At 49.4% G+C, this 8131-nt stretch overlaps 1 non-coding gene across 1 annotated transcript; it reads left to right on the top strand.

Moving 5' to 3' along the window:
• The first annotated feature begins 232 nt into the window (after positions 1-232).
• Positions 233-339, top strand: LOC116635953. Its single transcript, XR_004300250.1, has one exon. It is a non-coding gene; the product is annotated as a U6 spliceosomal RNA (small nuclear RNA).
• Positions 340-8131: the final 7792 nt, after the last annotated feature.

Below are 8131 nucleotides of genomic sequence, written 5' to 3'. Positions count from 1 at the left end.
TCTCCTACCTAGATGTGCACTTTTAAAAAGCACAGCGAGGGACGCCTGGGTGGCTCCGTAGGCTAAAGCGTCCGCCTTCAGCTCAGGTCATGATCCTGGGGTCCCGGGATCGAGCCCCACATCGGGCTCCCTGCTCAGCAGGGAGTCTGCTTCTCCCTCTGCCCCTCACCCCGCTCGTGCTCACTCTCTCTCTCTAATATTAAGTTAAAAAAAATAAAAAGCACAGAGAGATGCACTCACTCTGGCAGCACATATTCTCAAATTGGAATCATACAGAGAAGAATAGCATGGCCCCTGCACAAGGATGACACTCAAATTCGTGAAGCATTCCTAATTTTTTTAAAAAGATAAAACCCGAGAGGAGTACCTTGTGCAACGTAAGGAGGCATGCACCCGACCAACGGAGGTGGATTTGGGTTGGAAGCCCGAATAAGGTAAAGGTATGCTCAGGTTCTTCTGTTTACTGGCTGAGAGGCTTTAAGCAAATAACCCACCACCTCTGACCCTCAACCTCTTTACCCACGGAACGGGGGTGACAGTAACCATACCGTGCTCACAGGGGTGTGGCAGATCAAATGAGATAAGGAAGGTGAAATGATCTGGTGTAAGTTATTATTACGGTTCGAGCGTGGGCTTCACACTTGTTGAGAGTGAATTTGGGACCGAGACCTTACCGGCCCCCACATCACACAACCAGGCAGCACCTATTCCTTCGGCACAGAATGCCAGCTCTCTTTTTTCATGCCCTGCCACCCCCGAGGCTCTTGCTGGAACCTCTGCAACTGTCTTCAGTGGGCACGCTGCCTCCATTCCTGCCCCTTCCGCCCCTCCCCCATTAGCCTTACTGAGACCCACCCCTGCTGTGAACCCCAAGTTGCAACCTTCTATGGCCTGGGTCTGGAGGGTGCCACAGATGAGCCAAGCCAGGTGGGGCAGGTATGCAGACACGTGAGCTGCACCCTACGGGGCTCTCGTCGAAAAGGGACTCAGCTACTCCATTCCTGCAGATTGTCTCCATGAGGCCAGATCCTCCTATGTTTAAGGAGAAGCTGGAAATCTGGGTAGTATGTGAAATGTAGGTCCTTATTTTTAAAAGTTGGCTCAAATTAAACACACACATTATACAGGCCAAACAAAAGCCATCTGCAGGATAAACGCAATCAGCCAGTTTTTTACTTTGGTGTACAGGCTACATCCCAAATCATGAACACGGCATTCTAGGCTCAGATTCAGCAATGACCTACCTTTCCAATCGTCTCTTCCCCTCACTTGGGCCTTCGGCTAGCCAAGAGGAGTTGTGGCTCCTGGGACGCCCGAGGCACCTCTCTGCCCCATGCACCTCCGCTCTGCTGGCTCTGGAATGACTTTCTCCCAGTTCCTCCAGCTCTACCTCGAGAGTTCTACTCCTCCTCCTGGAGGCCTTCCCTGAATTCTCCCCAGCCAAAGAATAATTCAGTAATTATATACAATCTACTCCCCCTGGGCCTCTGGGGCACTCTTAGAGGTTGCGTTTCACCTCTGCTGTATTTTCTTCCATATCCCGGCATGCACCGCCCATCACAAGGCTTCAGAGAAAAAGTGTGCTATTATATTGTAAGCAACTTGTGTGCAGAGTCCCCTCCCCAGCCGCCAACCTGCCCCCCCGCTGAGCCCCAGGATACCACTTGTAGGTCCTGGATGCATGTCTGGGCTTCTTGAAAGCTCCAGCTTTAAGGAACTAAGCTGAGTTTTGCCTGGCCTAACTAAACTCACACCTGGAAGACTGCGCCTGATGGACTCACCAGTTTTCTACTGAATCCTTAGAACTGCTGCACCGGGAGCGAAACTCCCCCTTCTCCTTGCAGCCCCTCCCCAGGGCTTCACTCTTCCCCTGCATTCCCCGCATCTCCTAGCTGAGTCCTTGGTCACTTGGGATCTCGGGCCAGGGACTCTTAATGAGCCAAGCAGCCTCACCCACCCTGGGGGAGTGGATCCAGGTGCTAGCCTGCTGACTTGGTTTGGGGGATGACAGCATCACCTGGGAATGGGAAGCGATGGCTTGAGGGAGCAGCACCTGGATTTGGCTAATCCAAATCAGTACTGATATTACCTTCCTAAAAACGTTACAGCCCAGGGGCACCTGGGTGGCTCAGTTGGTTGGGCGTCTGCCTTGGGCTAGGGTCATGATCCCGGGGTTCTAGGATCGAGCCCCCCGTGGGGTTCCCTGTTCAACGGGGAGCCCCTTCTTCCTCTGCTCCCCGCTCATGCTCTTTCTTGCTCTCTCTCTCTCTCTAAACTAAATAAAATCTTAAAAACAAAACAAACAAAAAAACGTTAAGAGCCCAGAGGGGCCTTATAGACATTAAGATCAAAGGAGCCCCAGAGAAGTGCAGCTTGCCCAAGGACAAGGCAGTATGTGTCCTGGATAGGATCCGAGATACCCAATTCCAACCTGAAGGACTTTTTCCCACTAAGCCATAGATTTGCTGCTATCATTCTTCTGCTAAAACCACAGGGGAGATAGCGCAGGGCCACCTTTTTAAAAAACTCCATTTTGCAGCTAAGCAAAGATGGGCTTCTGATTTCTTATCCTTCCTGCCTTTGTGAATGTAGCACTTGGGAAATCAACATTTGCTGCCCCTCCAGCCATCCCCACCTTGGTGCAATTTCCTTAGCAGAAGGAGTAAGAGTGGGTGCATCCACACATTTCAAACTCTTAGCAAAACGTGTCACAGGAGGGGACAAAATGAGAAAACTCTCACGGGTAGTTTGCTGCGATGTGTCTTGATCTGCTTTCCATCAGAGCTTGCCATATTTACCTGGGAACATTCAAATAAGGAAGAGCTACCGTTTAAATGATGAAAAAAAATTTTTACACTCAACATTACTTTTTCCAGAATAAGAGATTATACTGTCTCCTTCTCATGCCCACCCTGGGAACCTCTGTGTCAGTGTAGGAAGAGATTTAGTGTTGGTAAGACGAGATTATTATCTTTGCTTCACAGACTGAGGCCCAGAGCAGCTCAAAATCAGTCGTCCATGAATTTGTTGTCAAGTAAGTGGACCAGGTGCTGCGCCAGGTTCTGGAAATACAATGGTGGGCAAGATGGACACAGTCCTCACCCTCAGAGTGCTTCCAGCCTAGCAGGAGAGAGACTGTCGATAACTTATATGAAATTGAACATTAATAGAATGTCACCCCAAAATATGCCACTTTGGCATAAGGATTGTTTTGAGCTGAATGCAACTGAGAAACAGACCACAGAAAAAGCTCTCTACCGTCCCCATTTGTCTAAAAGCAGGGCACAGACTTCCCATTATGAAGGGATCCCCCTCCCCTCTCTTGTACCTGGAAAGGCAGGAGGACGGAATCATGGGAGAGGACTGTAGACTCATCACTCCCAAGATGGCACCGAGAGGAAGTGCTATAACAAAGCTTCCTGAACATCCGTCATTACATTCCCACAATGTACCAGCCCCAGAAGCTCAAAAGCCCTTTTAAAATGTCTTTCACTTCTCTACACATTCATTGTCCTCTGTAGAAGCCTTTCGGGTCTGACCATGTCTTTGGGGGGGTGTCTCATTTCATGTCTCTGAGGCTCTCCATATGCATGTGAAATCAACCTTTTTCTCCTGTTCATCTGTCCTTCGGCATTTTAATTTCCAGCGCCTCAGTCACAGAACCTGAGAGGCGAGAGGAGACAGTGTCCCTCCCCTACAACATCTTCTGGCATTTAGTCCGGTGTCCTTTCCCCTTCATGATGCTGACACCACACTCCCAAATCAGCAGTGAAGGAAGAGTTCCCAGGTGAGCTCAACTCTCGGTCTGTAGCTGCTCCTTTCACCTGACCTTGTCACCACCCTGGCTGCCTCCCTAAAGCATGCTTTATTTTGAGGCGAGTCTGGAGATCTTAATCGTCGTGGTCCACATTTCGTGAGTTCCTCAGCGGTATCTTTCAGGCCTGGTAGCCCAGAGCAAGCTGCCCATTGCTCATCTCTGTTGTAATGATGTGGCTTATCCCAAGCCAGAAGCCAGAGAGCATCAAAGAGTTTTTTTGCTTAATAATACACTTAGTCATGCAAACTGTGGCAGGCTTTGATGGTTTCTGAGAAATGTCCAGAATTTCTAAGGAAGCTATCATTTAAAGTCAGCCTTGTGACCTCTGATCATCCAAGCCCGTTTCCACACCCAAAGCCCGGAATTCTTTGCGTCGACCCACAGTGCAGGGTCTGTCTCACAGTTGAACCCTGGCAGCTTTTGCTACCACGGAACCAGCAAAACCCAGCAGGAGAAACCAAAACCACTCTGAGGAAACAGGCCGATGGAGGCAGAATGACAATGGATATGCAAAGGTGTGTGTATGCTGTGCATTGCACCTTTGGGGCCACCATGGAATTTTTAAAATTCTTATTTTGAGGTACTGCACAGGGGGCTTTGCCAGGCCCTAATGGTGGAGCTTCAGTAAGTGTCACTGGTTGTTGTTGAGTGCCTAGCCTCAGCCCCTGAGTCCCCAGGCACTGCGTGACAGGTATAAACCAGGGATGCCTTAAGCTCACCTGCTTGGGTGTCAGAGGTGGTCGGTCCCTTTAGCAGTCTGTCCTGAAGTCTGCCCCACCTGCTATGTGGCAGTCCATCTTCCTTCTGTCCCCGAGCCAAGGAACTCCTAGGGTGGATCAGGAGCTCAATGGGAGTGAACTTGGATCCTTCCACGGCCAGGACACAGGCATGTTCAGAAATGGCTGAGAGACTTGAGGGGGGCTGGGAGGCTTATTGTAGGTGAGGCTGCAGGGAAGAACAGCGGGGATCCTAGGGGATCAATCACAACTGCTAAGGAGCAGGGCGGGAAGGCCAGACTCAGCACCAAGTCCTGCATCCTGGGAGAAACTACGGTCCGAGGGCAGCACACACCTACCCACCACCCCGCCAACGACCGGCCTTCCAGCCCAGAATGCGCGTCCGCAGTGGGATCCCCCTGGGAGAAGCTGGGTGCGAGGAAGGGGACTCCCCTATGGGAGGAGAGGAGGCGGAAACCCAGAGCAGGTGTGAGGGTCGCTAAGAGCCCATCCATGTGCCACACCCTAAAGGCGTCGGAGGTGGAGGGCCCTGCGGCCAGGCACTGCCAGGCCGGTGGAGAATGGCAGAGATGTGGACAGAGGCCCCGAGTGGCAGAGCAGCCCGGGGAACCAGGTCCGTGGGAGTGGGCGGGGCAGCAGGGAGCCGAGGGGCAGCCAGAGGAAGGGGCCAGGAGCCGTGGCCTGCCTGTCCTGCAGCTGTCCCCTCCCACCCACTGCAGGAAGAGGGACTGCCACACAGTGGGCAGGGCCCACGGCAGGACGAAGGGACCCCCAAGAAGGTGAGCCTAAGGCCTCCCTGGGGGATGCCTGCCACGTAGCGCTTAGGGACCCCCAGGACATGGGGGAAAAGGAACGGCACTCTGGATTGCACTTCCAGTGGGGACCCATATGGACTGGGAGCTCTTGAGGACTGAGTTTGCCCAGGTTCTTAGGACCTAGGTGCTATTTATTGCAAAATGAGACACTGCTTTAATGATAGGCTTTAGGGAGATTAAAAAAAGAGAATAAAAAACACTATTACATTAGATATATATATATTTCAGAAATATTAGAATATGGTAAAAAAATACAACTTTGTATAGAATTGAGGTGACTCTGTCATATTAACACGGTGACATTTATCCTTGCAGGGCATGTGTTTCGGTTACACCAGGGTGTCAGGGGAGCTGAAGCCCTGCCATGTGGGTTTCAGAACAGCCTTCACAATCTGGGGAGCCCGTGGGTCGTTCGGGGGCCTCGTGACCACCTCTCAGGGCCCTTCCGCAGAGCTCCTTGCCATTTTGACCCTGAACTTTGCAGTTCAGGGATATTAGGAAGCTCTAGGAATGGTATCCACATGTCTCTCTTTTCTTGGCAAAGTTTCACGGAAGCTGTATTTATTATAGCGGATCTTAGCTTATTTTTTAAAGGAATCGTGTGGCATGTCCTTTGTGGATTTAAAAAAGTCTTCAAGGAAGTAAACATTCATTCCCATCATTTGTACTTCACTGAAAACATTTTTTGGGGAGGGGCGGTGGTCAGAATTAAGTTGGTTTATCTTTTTCTATTTCAAATGAGTTACGTGGGGCTTGGGGAGCACCAGACTTTTCCTGGTGTGGTATTTCTTGACCGATGGGGAATGAATTTTCCCTTGCTGGGCCTTCCCCTGCAAGCCCTGTTCTCAGCAGCAACTGCTGGGAGGGCCCGGTCTCCTTACTCCATTAGCCGGTCGCCCTTCTTCCCCGGGTTTTGGGGCTCACTGAGCTTTGAGAGACCAAGGCAAATACTGTAAGTGGTTGAGAAGCACAGGCTTGGGAACAGAACTGTCTGGGTCCAAATCCTGGCTCCTCCAAGTGATCAACTAAATGCCCCTGGGAAAGTTACCTCTGTCTGAGCCACGGCTTGTCACTTAGGAAAGTGATGATAATAGCACTCACTTCGTAGTCCTGCTGTGTACCTTAAATGGGTCAATGAAGATACAGCCCTTAAAACAGAACCTGGCACAGAGTAAGTGCTCAGTAAATGGGAACTACTAACTCTAAAACAAGCAAGGCCAAAATGATGGACTCCGGTTTGAGGTGGACTCATAGAGCACACACCAGTCCCAGAATATTCCCCCACCATCCTGCCAAACTATACCTCCTGCGATTCAAGTCAGTCCTGGGCCAAACTGTTGTCTCACAAAGGCCCCTGCTAGAATGCAGACATGAAATCGTACGAGGATAACTGATTCAGACCTGTTGGCAGAGTGGTTTCTCACAAGTGAAGTCTTGTGAGGTTCTTGACCACTACAGGACACACCCAGACTGGATACAAGGGACTGGATCAAAGTATGGCGCTTATGAAAGGGGGAACTGGGAATGAATTTTATAGGAAACACAGTCACACGGCTCAAAAAACCCAGAGGAATAAAGACACATGGTAAAAAGGCCACCTTTCATCAACGTGTTGATTTCATACTTACATATTGCAACCCAGTTACCACTAAGACCTCCGTCATGTCCCATACTTCTTTTTTGTGGTGCGAACATTTAAGATCTAATCTCTTAGCGACTTTGAAGTATATGATGCAGTGTTGAAACTATAATGACAATGCAGTGTATGAGATCCCCAGAACTTATTCTTCTTCTAATTCCAAATTTGTACTCTTTGATCAACCTCTTCCCAATCCACTACCCCACCCCTGCCACCCACCACCCCCACGGCTCATGCTCTTAACTAACCCTTACTCTGTACTCTATCTGGGTAGCCTTGTAAATTACTTAATGCCTTGGAGTTCAGTTTTCTTCTTTGTGAAATGAAGACAGTGAAAATGGTCTACATCATTGTTTTGAGGATTAAATAAGGTAATGTACAGAAAGCATTTGGCACAATGTCTGGCAGGTTCTAACCCTCTCAATAAAAAGAATTGGAGTATTGGACATTCTTTTCCAGGCTTCATGAAAAACTTTCTGCATCTCAGAATGGAGTTTCAACAGCTTGTGCACTTCAGTTCCTCCAAGGGATGTTCTCCATCTCCCTTATAACCAGAGCAAAACCAAAGGGGTCCGAAGAGGTGGGAAAAGGACAGTCCCTGGAAGATCTGCCCAGCTGATAGGAAACTAGATACAAGCTATTTGCTCTGTCTCTGCTGTGTGCAAAAGAAGGCAACCACTGGCATGAAGTTACACAGGAGCTTGACAGAGCAAGAGCTCCCAGAAATTTATACCTCACCGTGCATCAGCTCAATGAACCCTGGGTCTCCAGGTTACTGTCCAATTATTGGATTTTATTTTATAACAAAAGAAACATAAGTTCTCTGTGTCACATTAAAAAAGAAAAGAACCCCCACCCCAGGCATAGCCAAGGATGATTAGATTTCCAAAATATTTTTTTCTTAACAGGGCACAAAATAGGGAAAGAAACATGTAGGATAGGTTTCTTCTCTCTGGTCAAGGAAAAACTGTTCTGGACGTGGCCTCTATGTAAATATTTGCAGGAGAGAATAAACCACTGAAAACCACTGAAATCACCCAGAGCCAGGAGCCTTCTCCTCCCCTCCTAGGACAATACTCCACTCTTGAGGGCAGGATTCTGGTTAGAAGCCGGACAATTATTC

The sequence above is a fragment of the Phoca vitulina genome, unplaced genomic scaffold (assembly GCF_004348235.1).
Source record: "Phoca vitulina isolate PV1807 unplaced genomic scaffold, GSC_HSeal_1.0 scaffold11, whole genome shotgun sequence".
NCBI classification, from domain to species: domain Eukaryota; kingdom Metazoa; phylum Chordata; class Mammalia; order Carnivora; family Phocidae; genus Phoca; species Phoca vitulina.
The sequence above is the reverse complement of the archived record's forward strand: the minus strand, read 5'-3'. Positions and strand labels throughout refer to the sequence as shown.